Raw genomic sequence first — 21,674 nt, forward strand, 5'->3', positions numbered from 1 at the left:
CAGATCCTCACTCTTGCAGTGTTACAATACAATAGAAGAAGCTATGATAGTATATATTTATAGCAAAAAGGACATTATCATTAGCCTTGTAGCTCTAGCCGAAGGTTACAAGAAACAACAACAGAAATCTACTTCTAGCTCTTCTGTTTCTAGACCTTGTAAGCCAAAACAAAATTTATATTCAAGGGCACAATAACATGGACCTCTCCTTATTTCGAATTTTTTGTTTCACTAAATTCTATTCATAACAGCGATCTCCAGGTCACGGATATACAAAAGAAAAAGTGTAGAGTTTTTCTTGAAGTAATTACCTCAACAGCTTAATTAAAATTAGTGATATTAGTGATATATTAGTGATAATATAGAATAAAATAAAATGTATAGAAAAAAATATTTTTATTCATTTTTTGAAAATTATAGGCTTGATTAAATATAAAGTTTAAATTTGCTATTGTAACTCCTTAAATAAAATATCAATTATTATGTATGCATATTGTGGACATACCGATTCAATTTAAATAGTATTGTACTCCTAGGTGGCGTTAGCACCAAGTGATGGAATTTTATAAAAACACCGCTCTTGTAAAGTAATTTTTATGATAAAACACTAATGAATGCATCAGTCTCCACGTAGAGAATAATGCATCGATTGATATAATATACATACATATGTATATATTCATAATTTCTTTCAATGGTAGCTTATGTTACACAAAATATATAACTTTATATTATATTCCTCACTAACATCATGGCATTTTGTTGCGTTATATTAAATATTTAATCAGCACTTTGAAACATGATAATAAAACGTGGTAAAGATGATAATTTCATTTTATAATATTAAGATATTTTAGCAGCATAACATTTCAGGTTGTACAATACAAACTTGTGCAGTGCTACCACTATAATAATAAATAAAATTATTTACGTTTTACATTAATGTATATTTTATTTATTTGTTAGAATAGTTCTTTTAATTTTTTCAACATTCTTAAGTTAATCTTTATAACTTATATTTTTTCTTGCATTCTAGAATTGAGAAAGATGTTATGAAAAATTCTGTTATTTATAATCAATGTAGAGCCATGTAGTTTTAGCTTAAATAGTTTTTCCATTAAAACAAAAGATATGATTAACACGCAATCATCCATTTACATACTTTGCATATACATTTACCGTTAACAATACAGATGAAATGAAATTTGAACATCGATTACGCCATCTAGATGTATTTTAGATACGAGTATTAGAGTTCGCTTTTCTCTTATTCTCCCCTCCTTTCCATCCATTTCCTTATCTGAATCAGCTGATTATTGTTTTCGTATTTTCAACGAATCTGCCCGTTAAACAAAATTTATTTTTTATAACCGCAGCTACGCCTACGTAGCTCTTGCTCTTTCAAACTTTCAACCCTTAGAGCGTACCAATGGTTTTGTATGGGAATGTGGTACGCCAGGTGCAGGTCCGAAGTGTTTAGCTGCTTCACGAGCTTTCCGACGACCTTGCACAAAAACAGTTTGTTTTCCGGTAGGTGTACGTAATGCTAATTTATCGAATGTGATTACTTCACCTCCAGCTTTTAATATACGTGCTCTAGCTCTTTCAGTAACACGTAGAGCACATACCTATAAAAAATTATGAAATTATACATTAATAATTTTTCCAACCAAATACAAAATAACATTTTATTTATACAAACTCAAAATTAAATTCTGATAATTATTTCTATTGCTTACTATAAGTCTAGGAATTTCAAAAATCCTAGCATCATCTGTCACTGTACCAACAATTACTGCAATTGCATGTCTTCGTTCAGGTTTCTTCATAAACCTGACAATACGTGCAAGAGATATGGGAGGACGGTGTATTTTACTCATAAAAAGTCTCTTAAGAACAATCTTATTAAACTTAGAATTTGTACGTCTTGCTAGGAAACGGTAAAGCTATAACAAAAATAAAACCATATACTTCTATATTTTTATTGTATAAAAAAATACTTTGATAAAAAATCACAATAATGTTTTACCAGTTTCATTGCGAAATTATAAAAAAAAAAAAAAAAAAATACAAATTTTGCATTAAAACGCAATAATGTATCATTTCCTAATAAGAAATATAAACTTTTATAAACTTTCTGAGTAGCATTGTGTCAGCTAATATAATCGTCTTCTACATAAAGAAAAAACACGGAATAGGAAAGTTGACTAAATTTTTCTAGCGAACGTTCAAATTGGATCAGACCATAATACAAACCACTGACACGGAGTGCGGTTCGCAAAAGAAATTTATCTGTTTCAAAACTCACGTGTTTATGACAACAATATAGTATTACATCAATTGTAATACGCAATTAATTTTCAACACAAGTTACAAGAGTAGCGTTAGTTTGTAAATAAAATACAAAATACAACTGGTACAAAATTAAAGAGGTAATAAGAAATATATATATTTAGAAATGCATGTAAAACACTTACTTTGACGAGAAGTCGTAAGTAGACATCTTGCGACTTAGGTTCTGTGCGCCGAACTTTCCTATCGTGTTTGTGGTTTATATCGATACCCTGTAAAGAAAATAATTTTTGTTAACTTACTTTAATATTTTTCAAATTTAACAAAGAATTTTATTTATATCGATTAACACAAATAAATCAAAACTCTATTGATTTTATAAATATAACAACGCCACTGCGCCACCCTACCATGTTGATACACCGGAAAAGAAACAGACGAGCTTATAGACAGATCAGATAGACCCGTGGAAACGGATGTCCAAGGGGGCGCTGTTAGACAATGGAAAATTGGCACGATGAATACTATGTAAAAACTATGGAGTGAACAACTTAATGTACAAATTTATATTAATTTTTCATCCAAATGAAAGTGGAAATAAACTAATTTAAAATAAATAAAGAAATAATGATCTGTTTGTGTGTACGTGCAGGGTAATCGTTATAGTAATATATCTGTATCCTTTTTATGAGAGATCTTGCGAAACCTTTTCGAGCCTTCTTTGCCGTTTCTTTAGCTATTCTAGTTTCTTCAATAATTTTTAATCGTTTTATTTCTTCTGGACTTCTTTCCGATACACCTAAAGAAAACCTACACGTGTGCGTTTATTTTAATAACTTCTATTTCAACAATGCTAATTTTTAATGGCTATTTGTTTTACTAAAAATTATGTATCTTACATACTCATGTTCCTCGTTATTTTGTACTCGTTGCAATTCCATTGTTAATACTTTTAATAATTGTGGGCAGTCAGCATCAAATATAAGTTTTACCATTCGACCATTCTAGTAGGATTGCTTCTATTGTAGCTTTAAAATTTATGTTAATTATATATTAAACTTACGTGTATGAACATCCATGTTGGTTCACTTTTCCCTTGAAAACGTTCTAAGTTCGTGATATAATCGCACATTGCCTATATTTATAGCAATACACATTAATTATTTACTCAACATCTATAATTATTTACAATTATAAAATTAGCATGGCGTAACTCAACGTATCTCCTCCAATTTCCATTTTGATTTTTTTAAGGGTGCTTACCATCCCTGTGCAGGGTCCACTCCATTCTGAATATATATGTCGACCACTGAAACGTTCGGATTGTTTAATTTTTAATTGCTTATAACTTTTACGTTTAATAATTTTTGAAAAAAAGAGAATAAGTATCTGAAATTTTTGCTTCCTAAATTCATCTACATAATCAGTGAAAAATGAAATATGTTCCATTAAAAAATGTATACATTTATATCTTTGTCCCTCTCAAATTTATGTTTTGTCATAATTATATACCATGTAAAATGTTCGTGTCTATAAGTTTTACTTCTATTTGCTAGATAATGACACAATTATGAAGTAACACGCAATATAGACATGCTAAAATTGCTCATATTGAGGTTGTCTGATAGAGGAACGAGTGGATGAATTTGTAATAGAAAATATATTGAAATAAGTATAGGTATAGGTATAAGTACAGGTATAGCGTATACTGATCCAGATCCTCACTCTTGCAGTGTTACAATACAATAGAAGAAGCTATGATAGTATATATTTATAGCAAAAAGGACATTATCATTAGCCTTGTAGCTCTAGCCGAAGGTTACAAGAAACAACAACAGAAATCTACTTCTAGCTCTTCTGTTTCTAGACCTTGTAAGCCAAAACAAAATTTATATTCAAGGGCACAATAACATGGACCTCTCCTTATTTCGAATTTTTTGTTTCACTAAATTCTATTCATAACAGCGATCTCCAGGTCACGGATATACAAAAGAAAAAGTGTAGAGTTTTTCTTGAAGTAATTACCTCAACAGCTTAATTAAAATTAGTGATATTAGTGATATATTAGTGATAATATAGAATAAAATAAAATGTATAGAAAAAAATATTTTTATTCATTTTTTGAAAATTATAGGCTTGATTAAATATAAAGTTTAAATTTGCTATTGTAACTCCTTAAATAAAATATCAATTATTATGTATGCATATTGTGGACATACCGATTCAATTTAAATAGTATTGTACTCCTAGGTGGCGTTAGCACCAAGTGATGGAATTTTATAAAAACACCGCTCTTGTAAAGTAATTTTTATGATAAAACACTAATGAATGCATCAGTCTCCACGTAGAGAATAATGCATCGATTGATATAATATACATACATATGTATATATTCATAATTTCTTTCAATGGTAGCTTATGTTACACAAAATATATAACTTTATATTATATTCCTCACTAACATCATGGCATTTTGTTGCGTTATATTAAATATTTAATCAGCACTTTGAAACATGATAATAAAACGTGGTAAAGATGATAATTTCATTTTATAATATTAAGATATTTTAGCAGCATAACATTTCAGGTTGTACAATACAAACTTGTGCAGTGCTACCACTATAATAATAAATAAAATTATTTACGTTTTACATTAATGTATATTTTATTTATTTGTTAGAATAGTTCTTTTAATTTTTTCAACATTCTTAAGTTAATCTTTATAACTTATATTTTTTCTTGCATTCTAGAATTGAGAAAGATGTTATGAAAAATTCTGTTATTTATAATCAATGTAGAGCCATGTAGTTTTAGCTTAAATAGTTTTTCCATTAAAACAAAAGATATGATTAACACGCAATCATCCATTTACATACTTTGCATATACATTTACCGTTAACAATACAGATGAAATGAAATTTGAACATCGATTACGCCATCTAGATGTATTTTAGATACGAGTATTAGAGTTCGCTTTTCTCTTATTCTCCCCTCCTTTCCATCCATTTCCTTATCTGAATCAGCTGATTATTGTTTTCGTATTTTCAACGAATCTGCCCGTTAAACAAAATTTATTTTTTATAACCGCAGCTACGCCTACGTAGCTCTTGCTCTTTCAAACTTTCAACCCTTAGAGCGTACCAATGGTTTTGTATGGGAATGTGGTACGCCAGGTGCAGGTCCGAAGTGTTTAGCTGCTTCACGAGCTTTCCGACGACCTTGCACAAAAACAGTTTGTTTTCCGGTAGGTGTACGTAATGCTAATTTATCGAATGTGATTACTTCACCTCCAGCTTTTAATATACGTGCTCTAGCTCTTTCAGTAACACGTAGAGCACATACCTATAAAAAATTATGAAATTATACATTAATAATTTTTCCAACCAAATACAAAATAACATTTTATTTATACAAACTCAAAATTAAATTCTGATAATTATTTCTATTGCTTACTATAAGTCTAGGAATTTCAAAAATCCTAGCATCATCTGTCACTGTACCAACAATTACTGCAATTGCATGTCTTCGTTCAGGTTTCTTCATAAACCTGACAATACGTGCAAGAGATATGGGAGGACGGTGTATTTTACTCATAAAAAGTCTCTTAAGAACAATCTTATTAAACTTAGAATTTGTACGTCTTGCTAGGAAACGGTAAAGCTATAACAAAAATAAAACCATATACTTCTATATTTTTATTGTATAAAAAAATACTTTGATAAAAAATCACAATAATGTTTTACCAGTTTCATTGCGAAATTATAAAAAAAAAAAAAAAAAAATACAAATTTTGCATTAAAACGCAATAATGTATCATTTCCTAATAAGAAATATAAACTTTTATAAACTTTCTGAGTAGCATTGTGTCAGCTAATATAATCGTCTTCTACATAAAGAAAAAACACGGAATAGGAAAGTTGACTAAATTTTTCTAGCGAACGTTCAAATTGGATCAGACCATAATACAAACCACTGACACGGAGTGCGGTTCGCAAAAGAAATTTATCTGTTTCAAAACTCACGTGTTTATGACAACAATATAGTATTACATCAATTGTAATACGCAATTAATTTTCAACACAAGTTACAAGAGTAGCGTTAGTTTGTAAATAAAATACAAAATACAACTGGTACAAAATTAAAGAGGTAATAAGAAATATATATATTTAGAAATGCATGTAAAACACTTACTTTGACGAGAAGTCGTAAGTAGACATCTTGCGACTTAGGTTCTGTGCGCCGAACTTTCCTATCGTGTTTGTGGTTTATATCGATACCCTGTAAAGAAAATAATTTTTGTTAACTTACTTTAATATTTTTCAAATTTAACAAAGAATTTTATTTATATCGATTAACACAAATAAATCAAAACTCTATTGATTTTATAAATATAACAACGCCACTGCGCCACCCTACCATGTTGATACACCGGAAAAGAAACAGACGAGCTTATAGACAGATCAGATAGACCCGTGGAAACGGATGTCCAAGGGGGCGCTGTTAGACAATGGAAAATTGGCACGATGAATACTATGTAAAAACTATGGAGTGAACAACTTAATGTACAAATTTATATTAATTTTTCATCCAAATGAAAGTGGAAATAAACTAATTTAAAATAAATAAAGAAATAATGATCTGTTTGTGTGTACGTGCAGGGTAATCGTTATAGTAATATATCTGTATCCTTTTTATGAGAGATCTTGCGAAACCTTTTCGAGCCTTCTTTGCCGTTTCTTTAGCTATTCTAGTTTCTTCAATAATTTTTAATCGTTTTATTTCTTCTGGACTTCTTTCCGATACACCTAAAGAAAACCTACACGTGTGCGTTTATTTTAATAACTTCTATTTCAACAATGCTAATTTTTAATGGCTATTTGTTTTACTAAAAATTATGTATCTTACATACTCATGTTCCTCGTTATTTTGTACTCGTTGCAATTCCATTGTTAATACTTTTAATAATTGTGGGCAGTCAGCATCAAATATAAGTTTTACCATTCGACCATTCTAGTAGGATTGCTTCTATTGTAGCTTTAAAATTTATGTTAATTATATATTAAACTTACGTGTATGAACATCCATGTTGGTTCACTTTTCCCTTGAAAACGTTCTAAGTTCGTGATATAATCGCACATTGCCTATATTTATAGCAATACACATTAATTATTTACTCAACATCTATAATTATTTACAATTATAAAATTAGCATGGCGTAACTCAACGTATCTCCTCCAATTTCCATTTTGATTTTTTTAAGGGTGCTTACCATCCCTGTGCAGGGTCCACTCCATTCTGAATATATATGTCGACCACTGAAACGTTCGGATTGTTTAATTTTTAATTGCTTATAACTTTTACGTTTAATAATTTTTGAAAAAAAGAGAATAAGTATCTGAAATTTTTGCTTCCTAAATTCATCTACATAATCAGTGAAAAATGAAATATGTTCCATTAAAAAATGTATACATTTATATCTTTGTCCCTCTCAAATTTATGTTTTGTCATAATTATATACCATGTAAAATGTTCGTGTCTATAAGTTTTACTTCTATTTGCTAGATAATGACACAATTATGAAGTAACACGCAATATAGACATGCTAAAATTGCTCATATTGAGGTTGTCTGATAGAGGAACGAGTGGATGAATTTGTAATAGAAAATATATTGAAATAAGTATAGGTATAGGTATAAGTACAGGTATAGCGTATACTGATCCAGATCCTCACTCTTGCAGTGTTACAATACAATAGAAGAAGCTATGATAGTATATATTTATAGCAAAAAGGACATTATCATTAGCCTTGTAGCTCTAGCCGAAGGTTACAAGAAACAACAACAGAAATCTACTTCTAGCTCTTCTGTTTCTAGACCTTGTAAGCCAAAACAAAATTTATATTCAAGGGCACAATAACATGGACCTCTCCTTATTTCGAATTTTTTGTTTCACTAAATTCTATTCATAACAGCGATCTCCAGGTCACGGATATACAAAAGAAAAAGTGTAGAGTTTTTCTTGAAGTAATTACCTCAACAGCTTAATTAAAATTAGTGATATTAGTGATATATTAGTGATAATATAGAATAAAATAAAATGTATAGAAAAAAATATTTTTATTCATTTTTTGAAAATTATAGGCTTGATTAAATATAAAGTTTAAATTTGCTATTGTAACTCCTTAAATAAAATATCAATTATTATGTATGCATATTGTGGACATACCGATTCAATTTAAATAGTATTGTACTCCTAGGTGGCGTTAGCACCAAGTGATGGAATTTTATAAAAACACCGCTCTTGTAAAGTAATTTTTATGATAAAACACTAATGAATGCATCAGTCTCCACGTAGAGAATAATGCATCGATTGATATAATATACATACATATGTATATATTCATAATTTCTTTCAATGGTAGCTTATGTTACACAAAATATATAACTTTATATTATATTCCTCACTAACATCATGGCATTTTGTTGCGTTATATTAAATATTTAATCAGCACTTTGAAACATGATAATAAAACGTGGTAAAGATGATAATTTCATTTTATAATATTAAGATATTTTAGCAGCATAACATTTCAGGTTGTACAATACAAACTTGTGCAGTGCTACCACTATAATAATAAATAAAATTATTTACGTTTTACATTAATGTATATTTTATTTATTTGTTAGAATAGTTCTTTTAATTTTTTCAACATTCTTAAGTTAATCTTTATAACTTATATTTTTTCTTGCATTCTAGAATTGAGAAAGATGTTATGAAAAATTCTGTTATTTATAATCAATGTAGAGCCATGTAGTTTTAGCTTAAATAGTTTTTCCATTAAAACAAAAGATATGATTAACACGCAATCATCCATTTACATACTTTGCATATACATTTACCGTTAACAATACAGATGAAATGAAATTTGAACATCGATTACGCCATCTAGATGTATTTTAGATACGAGTATTAGAGTTCGCTTTTCTCTTATTCTCCCCTCCTTTCCATCCATTTCCTTATCTGAATCAGCTGATTATTGTTTTCGTATTTTCAACGAATCTGCCCGTTAAACAAAATTTATTTTTTATAACCGCAGCTACGCCTACGTAGCTCTTGCTCTTTCAAACTTTCAACCCTTAGAGCGTACCAATGGTTTTGTATGGGAATGTGGTACGCCAGGTGCAGGTCCGAAGTGTTTAGCTGCTTCACGAGCTTTCCGACGACCTTGCACAAAAACAGTTTGTTTTCCGGTAGGTGTACGTAATGCTAATTTATCGAATGTGATTACTTCACCTCCAGCTTTTAATATACGTGCTCTAGCTCTTTCAGTAACACGTAGAGCACATACCTATAAAAAATTATGAAATTATACATTAATAATTTTTCCAACCAAATACAAAATAACATTTTATTTATACAAACTCAAAATTAAATTCTGATAATTATTTCTATTGCTTACTATAAGTCTAGGAATTTCAAAAATCCTAGCATCATCTGTCACTGTACCAACAATTACTGCAATTGCATGTCTTCGTTCAGGTTTCTTCATAAACCTGACAATACGTGCAAGAGATATGGGAGGACGGTGTATTTTACTCATAAAAAGTCTCTTAAGAACAATCTTATTAAACTTAGAATTTGTACGTCTTGCTAGGAAACGGTAAAGCTATAACAAAAATAAAACCATATACTTCTATATTTTTATTGTATAAAAAAATACTTTGATAAAAAATCACAATAATGTTTTACCAGTTTCATTGCGAAATTATAAAAAAAAAAAAAAAAAAATACAAATTTTGCATTAAAACGCAATAATGTATCATTTCCTAATAAGAAATATAAACTTTTATAAACTTTCTGAGTAGCATTGTGTCAGCTAATATAATCGTCTTCTACATAAAGAAAAAACACGGAATAGGAAAGTTGACTAAATTTTTCTAGCGAACGTTCAAATTGGATCAGACCATAATACAAACCACTGACACGGAGTGCGGTTCGCAAAAGAAATTTATCTGTTTCAAAACTCACGTGTTTATGACAACAATATAGTATTACATCAATTGTAATACGCAATTAATTTTCAACACAAGTTACAAGAGTAGCGTTAGTTTGTAAATAAAATACAAAATACAACTGGTACAAAATTAAAGAGGTAATAAGAAATATATATATTTAGAAATGCATGTAAAACACTTACTTTGACGAGAAGTCGTAAGTAGACATCTTGCGACTTAGGTTCTGTGCGCCGAACTTTCCTATCGTGTTTGTGGTTTATATCGATACCCTGTAAAGAAAATAATTTTTGTTAACTTACTTTAATATTTTTCAAATTTAACAAAGAATTTTATTTATATCGATTAACACAAATAAATCAAAACTCTATTGATTTTATAAATATAACAACGCCACTGCGCCACCCTACCATGTTGATACACCGGAAAAGAAACAGACGAGCTTATAGACAGATCAGATAGACCCGTGGAAACGGATGTCCAAGGGGGCGCTGTTAGACAATGGAAAATTGGCACGATGAATACTATGTAAAAACTATGGAGTGAACAACTTAATGTACAAATTTATATTAATTTTTCATCCAAATGAAAGTGGAAATAAACTAATTTAAAATAAATAAAGAAATAATGATCTGTTTGTGTGTACGTGCAGGGTAATCGTTATAGTAATATATCTGTATCCTTTTTATGAGAGATCTTGCGAAACCTTTTCGAGCCTTCTTTGCCGTTTCTTTAGCTATTCTAGTTTCTTCAATAATTTTTAATCGTTTTATTTCTTCTGGACTTCTTTCCGATACACCTAAAGAAAACCTACACGTGTGCGTTTATTTTAATAACTTCTATTTCAACAATGCTAATTTTTAATGGCTATTTGTTTTACTAAAAATTATGTATCTTACATACTCATGTTCCTCGTTATTTTGTACTCGTTGCAATTCCATTGTTAATACTTTTAATAATTGTGGGCAGTCAGCATCAAATATAAGATTTACCATTCGACCATTCTAGTAGGATTGCTTCTATTGTAGCTTTAAAATTTATGTTAATTATATATTAAACTTACGTGTATGAACATCCATGTTGGTTCACTTTTCCCTTGAAAACGTTCTAAGTTCGTGATATAATCGCACATTGCCTATATTTATAGCAATACACATTAATTATTTACTCAACATCTATAATTATTTACAATTATAAAATTAGCATGGCGTAACTCAACGTATCTCCTCCAATTTCCATTTTGATTTTTTTAAGGGTGCTTACCATCCCTGTGCAGGGTCCACTCCATTCTGAATATATATGTCGACCACTGAAACGTTCGGATTGTTTAATTTTTAATTGCTTATAACTTTTACGTTTAATAATTTTTGAAAAAAAGAGAATAAGTATCTGAAATTTTTGCTTCCTAAATTCATCTACATAATCAGTGAAAAATGAAATATGTTCCATTAAAAAATGTATACATTTATATCTTTGTCCCTCTCAAATTTATGTTTTGTCATAATTATATACCATGTAAAATGTTCGTGTCTATAAGTTTTACTTCTATTTGCTAGATAATGACACAATTATGAAGTAACACGCAATATAGACATGCTAAAATTGCTCATATTGAGGTTGTCTGATAGAGGAACGAGTGGATGAATTTGTAATAGAAAATATATTGAAATAAGTATAGGTATAGGTATAAGTACAGGTATAGCGTATACTGATCCAGATCCTCACTCTTGCAGTGTTACAATACAATAGAAGAAGCTATGATAGTATATATTTATAGCAAAAAGGACATTATCATTAGCCTTGTAGCTCTAGCCGAAGGTTACAAGAAACAACAACAGAAATCTACTTCTAGCTCTTCTGTTTCTAGACCTTGTAAGCCAAAACAAAATTTATATTCAAGGGCACAATAACATGGACCTCTCCTTATTTCGAATTTTTTGTTTCACTAAATTCTATTCATAACAGCGATCTCCAGGTCACGGATATACAAAAGAAAAAGTGTAGAGTTTTTCTTGAAGTAATTACCTCAACAGCTTAATTAAAATTAGTGATATTAGTGATATATTAGTGATAATATAGAATAAAATAAAATGTATAGAAAAAAATATTTTTATTCATTTTTTGAAAATTATAGGCTTGATTAAATATAAAGTTTAAATTTGCTATTGTAACTCCTTAAATAAAATATCAATTATTATGTATGCATATTGTGGACATACCGATTCAATTTAAATAGTATTGTACTCCTAGGTGGCGTTAGCACCAAGTGATGGAATTTTATAAAAACACCGCTCTTGTAAAGTAATTTTTATGATAAAACACTAATGAATGCATCAGTCTCCACGTAGAGAATAATGCATCGATTGATATAATATACATACATATGTATATATTCATAATTTCTTTCAATGGTAGCTTATGTTACACAAAATATATAACTTTATATTATATTCCTCACTAACATCATGGCATTTTGTTGCGTTATATTAAATATTTAATCAGCACTTTGAAACATGATAATAAAACGTGGTAAAGATGATAATTTCATTTTATAATATTAAGATATTTTAGCAGCATAACATTTCAGGTTGTACAATACAAACTTGTGCAGTGCTACCACTATAATAATAAATAAAATTATTTACGTTTTACATTAATGTATATTTTATTTATTTGTTAGAATAGTTCTTTTAATTTTTTCAACATTCTTAAGTTAATCTTTATAACTTATATTTTTTCTTGCATTCTAGAATTGAGAAAGATGTTATGAAAAATTCTGTTATTTATAATCAATGTAGAGCCATGTAGTTTTAGCTTAAATAGTTTTTCCATTAAAACAAAAGATATGATTAACACGCAATCATCCATTTACATACTTTGCATATACATTTACCGTTAACAATACAGATGAAATGAAATTTGAACATCGATTACGCCATCTAGATGTATTTTAGATACGAGTATTAGAGTTCGCTTTTCTCTTATTCTCCCCTCCTTTCCATCCATTTCCTTATCTGAATCAGCTGATTATTGTTTTCGTATTTTCAACGAATCTGCCCGTTAAACAAAATTTATTTTTTATAACCGCAGCTACGCCTACGTAGCTCTTGCTCTTTCAAACTTTCAACCCTTAGAGCGTACCAATGGTTTTGTATGGGAATGTGGTACGCCAGGTGCAGGTCCGAAGTGTTTAGCTGCTTCACGAGCTTTCCGACGACCTTGCACAAAAACAGTTTGTTTTCCGGTAGGTGTACGTAATGCTAATTTATCGAATGTGATTACTTCACCTCCAGCTTTTAATATACGTGCTCTAGCTCTTTCAGTAACACGTAGAGCACATACCTATAAAAAATTATGAAATTATACATTAATAATTTTTCCAACCAAATACAAAATAACATTTTATTTATACAAACTCAAAATTAAATTCTGATAATTATTTCTATTGCTTACTATAAGTCTAGGAATTTCAAAAATCCTAGCATCATCTGTCACTGTACCAACAATTACTGCAATTGCATGTCTTCGTTCAGGTTTCTTCATAAACCTGACAATACGTGCAAGAGATATGGGAGGACGGTGTATTTTACTCATAAAAAGTCTCTTAAGAACAATCTTATTAAACTTAGAATTTGTACGTCTTGCTAGGAAACGGTAAAGCTATAACAAAAATAAAACCATATACTTCTATATTTTTATTGTATAAAAAAATACTTTGATAAAAAATCACAATAATGTTTTACCAGTTTCATTGCGAAATTATAAAAAAAAAAAAAAAAAAATACAAATTTTGCATTAAAACGCAATAATGTATCATTTCCTAATAAGAAATATAAACTTTTATAAACTTTCTGAGTAGCATTGTGTCAGCTAATATAATCGTCTTCTACATAAAGAAAAAACACGGAATAGGAAAGTTGACTAAATTTTTCTAGCGAACGTTCAAATTGGATCAGACCATAATACAAACCACTGACACGGAGTGCGGTTCGCAAAAGAAATTTATCTGTTTCAAAACTCACGTGTTTATGACAACAATATAGTATTACATCAATTGTAATACGCAATTAATTTTCAACACAAGTTACAAGAGTAGCGTTAGTTTGTAAATAAAATACAAAATACAACTGGTACAAAATTAAAGAGGTAATAAGAAATATATATATTTAGAAATGCATGTAAAACACTTACTTTGACGAGAAGTCGTAAGTAGACATCTTGCGACTTAGGTTCTGTGCGCCGAACTTTCCTATCGTGTTTGTGGTTTATATCGATACCCTGTAAAGAAAATAATTTTTGTTAACTTACTTTAATATTTTTCAAATTTAACAAAGAATTTTATTTATATCGATTAACACAAATAAATCAAAACTCTATTGATTTTATAAATATAACAACGCCACTGCGCCACCCTACCATGTTGATACACCGGAAAAGAAACAGACGAGCTTATAGACAGATCAGATAGACCCGTGGAAACGGATGTCCAAGGGGGCGCTGTTAGACAATGGAAAATTGGCACGATGAATACTATGTAAAAACTATGGAGTGAACAACTTAATGTACAAATTTATATTAATTTTTCATCCAAATGAAAGTGGAAATAAACTAATTTAAAATAAATAAAGAAATAATGATCTGTTTGTGTGTACGTGCAGGGTAATCGTTATAGTAATATATCTGTATCCTTTTTATGAGAGATCTTGCGAAACCTTTTCGAGCCTTCTTTGCCGTTTCTTTAGCTATTCTAGTTTCTTCAATAATTTTTAATCGTTTTATTTCTTCTGGACTTCTTTCCGATACACCTAAAGAAAACCTACACGTGTGCGTTTATTTTAATAACTTCTATTTCAACAATGCTAATTTTTAATGGCTATTTGTTTTACTAAAAATTATGTATCTTACATACTCATGTTCCTCGTTATTTTGTACTCGTTGCAATTCCATTGTTAATACTTTTAATAATTGTGGGCAGTCAGCATCAAATATAAGTTTTACCATTCGACCATTCTAGTAGGATTGCTTCTATTGTAGCTTTAAAATTTATGTTAATTATATATTAAACTTACGTGTATGAACATCCATGTTGGTTCACTTTTCCCTTGAAAACGTTCTAAGTTCGTGATATAATCGCACATTGCCTATATTTATAGCAATACACATTAATTATTTACTCAACATCTATAATTATTTACAATTATAAAATTAGCATGGCGTAACTCAACGTATCTCCTCCAATTTCCATTTTGATTTTTTTAAGGGTGCTTACCATCCCTGTGCAGGGTCCACTCCATTCTGAATATATATGTCGACCACTGAAACGTTCGGATTGTTTAATTTTTAATTGCTTATAACTTTTACGTTTAATAATTTTTGAAAAAAAGAGAATAAGTATCTGAAATTTTTGCTTCCTAAATTCATCTACATAATCAGTGAAAAATGAAATATGTTCCATTAAAAAATGTATACATTTATATCTTTGTCCCTCTCAAATTTATGTTTTGTCATAATTATATACCATGTAAAATGTTCGTGTCTATAAGTTTTACTTCTATTTGCTAGATAATGACACAATTATGAAGTAACACGCAATATAGACATGCTAAAATTGCTCATATTGAGGTTGTCTGATAGAGGAACGAGTGGATGAATTTGTAATAGAAAATATATTGAAATAAGTATAGGTATAGGTATAAGTACAGGTATAGCGTATACTGATCCAGATCCTCACTCTTGCAGTGTTACAATACAATAGAAGAAGCTATGATAGTATATATTTATAGCAAAAAGGACATTATCATTAGCCTTGTAGCTCTAGCCGAAGGTTACAAGAAACAACAACAGAAATCTACTTCTAGCTCTTCTGTTTCTAGACCTTGTAAGCCAAAACAAAATTTATATTCAAGGGCACAATAACATGGACCTCTCCTTATTTCGAATTTTTTGTTTCACTAAATTCTATTCATAACAGCGATCTCCAGGTCACGGATATACAAAAGAAAAAGTGTAGAGTTTTTCTTGAAGTAATTACCTCAACAGCTTAATTAAAATTAGTGATATTAGTGATATATTAGTGATAATATAGAATAAAATAAAATGTATAGAAAAAAATATTTTTATTCATTTTTTGAAAATTATAGGCTTGATTAAATATAAAGTTTAAATTTGCTATTGTAACTCCTTAAATAAAATATCAATTATTATGTATGCATATTGTGGACATACCGATTCAATTTAAATAGTATTGTACTCCTAGGTGGCGTTAGCACCAAGTGATGGAATTTTATAAAAACACCGCTCTTGTAAAGTAATTTTTATGATAAAACACTAATGAATGCATCAGTCTCCACGTAGAGAATAATGCATCGATTGATATAATATACATACATATGTATATATTCATAATTTCTTTCAATGGTAGCTTATGTTACACAAAATATATAACTTTATATTATATTCCTCACTAACATCATGGCATTTTGTTGCGTTATATTAAATATTTAATCAGCACTTTGAAACATGATAATAAAACGTGGTAAAGATGATAATTTCATTTTATAATATTAAGATATTTTAGCAGCATAACATTTCAGGTTGTACAATACAAACTTGTGCAGTGCTACCACTATAATAATAAATAAAATTATTTACGTTTTACATTAATGTATATTTTATTTATTTGTTAGAATAGTTCTTTTAATTTTTTCAACATTCTTAAGTTAATCTTTATAACTTATATTTTTTCTTGCATTCTAGAATTGAGAAAGATGTTATGAAAAATTCTGTTATTTATAATCAATGTAGAGCCATGTAGTTTTAGCTTAAATAGTTTTTCCATTAAAACAAAAGATATGATTAACACGCAATCATCCATTTACATACTTTGCATATACATTTACCGTTAACAATACAGATGAAATGAAATTTGAACATCGATTACGCCATCTAGATGTATTTTAGATACGAGTATTAGAGTTCGCTTTTCTCTTATTCTCCCCTCCTTTCCATCCATTTCCTTATCTGAATCAGCTGATTATTGTTTTCGTATTTTCAACGAATCTGCCCGTTAAACAAAATTTATTTTTTATAACCGCAGCTACGCCTACGTAGCTCTTGCTCTTTCAAACTTTCAACCCTTAGAGCGTACCAATGGTTTTGTATGGGAATGTGGTACGCCAGGTGCAGGTCCGAAGTGTTTAGCTGCTTCACGAGCTTTCCGACGACCTTGCACAAAAACAGTTTGTTTTCCGGTAGGTGTACGTAATGCTAATTTATCGAATGTGATTACTTCACCTCCAGCTTTTAATATACGTGCTCTAGCTCTTTCAGTAACACGTAGAGCACATACCTATAAAAAATTATGAAATTATACATTAATAATTTTTCCAACCAAATACAAAATAACATTTTATTTATACAAACTCAAAATTAAATTCTGATAATTATTTCTATTGCTTACTATAAGTCTAGGAATTTCAAAAATCCTAGCATCATCTGTCACTGTACCAACAATTACTGCAATTGCATGTCTTCGTTCAGGTTTCTTCATAAACCTGACAATACGTGCAAGAGATATGGGAGGACGGTGTATTTTACTCATAAAAAGTCTCTTAAGAACAATCTTATTAAACTTAGAATTTGTACGTCTTGCTAGGAAACGGTAAAGCTATAACAAAAATAAAACCATATACTTCTATATTTTTATTGTATAAAAAAATACTTTGATAAAAAATCACAATAATGTTTTACCAGTTTCATTGCGAAATTATAAAAAAAAAAAAAAAAAAATACAAATTTTGCATTAAAACGCAATAATGTATCATTTCCTAATAAGAAATATAAACTTTTATAAACTTTCTGAGTAGCATTGTGTCAGCTAATATAATCGTCTTCTACATAAAGAAAAAACACGGAATAGGAAAGTTGACTAAATTTTTCTAGCGAACGTTCAAATTGGATCAGACCATAATACAAACCACTGACACGGAGTGCGGTTCGCAAAAGAAATTTATCTGTTTCAAAACTCACGTGTTTATGACAACAATATAGTATTACATCAATTGTAATACGCAATTAATTTTCAACACAAGTTACAAGAGTAGCGTTAGTTTGTAAATAAAATACAAAATACAACTGGTACAAAATTAAAGAGGTAATAAGAAATATATATATTTAGAAATGCATGTAAAACACTTACTTTGACGAGAAGTCGTAAGTAGACATCTTGCGACTTAGGTTCTGTGCGCCGAACTTTCCTATCGTGTTTGTGGTTTATATCGATACCCTGTAAAGAAAATAATTTTTGTTAACTTACTTTAATATTTTTCAAATTTAACAAAGAATTTTATTTATATCGATTAACACAAATAAATCAAAACTCTATTGATTTTATAAATATAACAACGCCACTGCGCCACCCTACCATGTTGATACACCGGAAAAGAAACAGACGAGCTTATAGACAGATCAGATAGACCCGTGGAAACGGATGTCCAAGGGGGCGCTGTTAGACAATGGAAAATTGGCACGATGAATACTATGTAAAAACTATGGAGTGAACAACTTAATGTACAAATTTATATTAATTTTTCATCCAAATGAAAGTGGAAATAAACTAATTTAAAATAAATAAAGAAATAATGATCTGTTTGTGTGTACGTGCAGGGTAATCGTTATAGTAATATATCTGTATCCTTTTTATGAGAGATCTTGCGAAACCTTTTCGAGCCTTCTTTGCCGTTTCTTTAGCTATTCTAGTTTCTTCAATAATTTTTAATCGTTTTATTTCTTCTGGACTTCTTTCCGATACACCTAAAGAAAACCTACACGTGTGCGTTTATTTTAATAACTTCTATTTCAACAATGCTAATTTTTAATGGCTATTTGTTTTACTAAAAATTATGTATCTTACATACTCATGTTCCTCGTTATTTTGTACTCGTTGCAATTCCATTGTTAATACTTTTAATAATTGTGGGCAGTCAGCATCAAATATAAGTTTTACCATTCGACCATTCTAGTAGGATTGCTTCTATTGTAGCTTTAAAATTTATGTTAATTATATATTAAACTTACGTGTATGAACATCCATGTTGGTTCACTTTTCCCTTGAAAACGTTCTAAGTTCGTGATATAATCGCACATTGCCTATATTTATAGCAATACACATTAATTATTTACTCAACATCTATAATTATTTACAATTATAAAATTAGCATGGCGTAACTCAACGTATCTCCTCCAATTTCCATTTTGATTTTTTTAAGGGTGCTTACCATCCCTGTGCAGGGTCCACTCCATTCTGAATATATATGTCGACCACTGAAACGTTCGGATTGTTTAATTTTTAATTGCTTATAACTTTTACGTTTAATAATTTTTGAAAAAAAGAGAATAAGTATCTGAAATTTTTGCTTCCTAAATTCATCTACATAATCAGTGAAAAATGAAATATGTTCCATTAAAAAATGTATACATTTATATCTTTGTCCCTCTCAAATTTATGTTTTGTCATAATTATATACCATGTAAAATGTTCGTGTCTATAAGTTTTACTTCTATTTGCTAGATAATGACACAATTATGAAGTAACACGCAATATAGACATGCTAAAATTGCTCATATTGAGGTTGTCTGATAGAGGAACGAGTGGATGAATTTGTAATAGAAAATATATTGAAATAAGTATAGGTATAGGTATAAGTACAGGTATAGCGTATACTGATCCAGATCCTCACTCTTGCAGTGTTACAATACAATAGAAGAAGCTATGATAGTATATATTTATAGCAAAAAGGACATTATCATTAGCCTTGTAGCTCTAGCCGAAGGTTACAAGAAACAACAACAGAAATCTACTTCTAGCTCTTCTGTTTCTAGACCTTGTAAGCCAAAACAAAATTTATATTCAAGGGCACAATAACATGGACCTCTCCTTATTTCGAATTTTTTGTTTCACTAAATTCTATTCATAACAGCGATCTCCAGGTCACGGATATACAAAAGAAAAAGTGTAGAGTTTTTCTTGAAGTAATTACCTCAACAGCTTAATTAAAATTAGTGATATTAGTGATATATTAGTGATAATATAGAATAAAATAAAATGTATAGAAAAAAATATTTTTATTCATTTTTTGAAAATTATAGGCTTGATTAAATATAAAGTTTAAATTTGCTATTGTAACTCCTTAAATAAAATATCAATTATTATGTATGCATATTGTGGACATACCGATTCAATTTAAATAGTATTGTACTCCTAGGTGGCGTTAGCACCAAGTGATGGAATTTTATAAAAACACCGCTCTTGTAAAGTAATTTTTATGATAAAACACTAATGAATGCATCAGTCTCCACGTAGAGAATAATGCATCGATTGATATAATATACATACATATGTATATATTCATAATTTCTTTCAATGGTAGCTTATGTTACACAAAATATATAACTTTATATTATATTCCTCACTAACATCATGGCATTTTGTTGCGTTATATTAAATATTTAATCAGCACTTTGAAACATGATAATAAAACGTGGTAAAGATGATAATTTCATTTTATAATATTAAGATATTTTAGCAGCATAACATTTCAGGTTGTACAATACAAACTTGTGCAGTGCTACCACTATAATAATAAATAAAATTATTTACGTTTTACATTAATGTATATTTTATTTATTTGTTAGAATAGTTCTTTTAATTTTTTCAACATTCTTAAGTTAATCTTTATAACTTATATTTTTTCTTGCATTCTAGAATTGAGAAAGATGTTATGAAAAATTCTGTTATTTATAATCAATGTAGAGCCATGTAGTTTTAGCTTAAATAGTTTTTCCATTAAAACAAAAGATATGATTAACACGCAATCATCCATTTACATACTTTGCATATACATTTACCGTTAACAATACAGATGAAATGAAATTTGAACATCGATTACGCCATCTAGATGTATTTTAGATACGAGTATTAGAGTTCGCTTTTCTCTTATTCTCCCCTCCTTTCCATCCATTTCCTTATCTGAATCAGCTGATTATTGTTTTCGTATTTTCAACGAATCTGCCCGTTAAACAAAATTTATTTTTTATAACCGCAGCTACGCCTACGTAGCTCTTGCTCTTTCAAACTTTCAACCCTTAGAGCGTACCAATGGTTTTGTATGGGAATGTGGTACGCCAGGTGCAGGTCCGAAGTGTTTAGCTGCTTCACGAGCTTTCCGACGACCTTGCACAAAAACAGTTTGTTTTCCGGTAGGTGTACGTAATGCTAATTTATCGAATGTGATTACTTCACCTCCAGCTTTTAATATACGTGCTCTAGCTCTTTCAGTAACACGTAGAGCACATACCTATAAAAAATTATGA

General features: G+C 29.4%; 2 pseudogenes; both read right to left on the reverse strand.

Annotated features, from left to right (window-relative positions):
- Positions 1 to 1,382: 1,382 nt before the first annotated feature.
- On the reverse strand, positions 1,383 to 3,424 carry LOC139997109 (large ribosomal subunit protein eL18-like; annotated as a pseudogene).
- Positions 3,425 to 5,388: 1,964 nt separating this feature from the next.
- On the reverse strand, positions 5,389 to 7,430 carry LOC139997110 (large ribosomal subunit protein eL18-like; annotated as a pseudogene).
- Between the last annotated feature and the right edge of the window lie 14,244 nt (positions 7,431 to 21,674).

The sequence above is a fragment of the Bombus fervidus genome, unplaced genomic scaffold (genome assembly GCF_041682495.2).
Source record: "Bombus fervidus isolate BK054 unplaced genomic scaffold, iyBomFerv1 scaffold0030, whole genome shotgun sequence".
NCBI classification, from domain to species: Eukaryota; Metazoa; Arthropoda; class Insecta; order Hymenoptera; family Apidae; genus Bombus; species Bombus fervidus.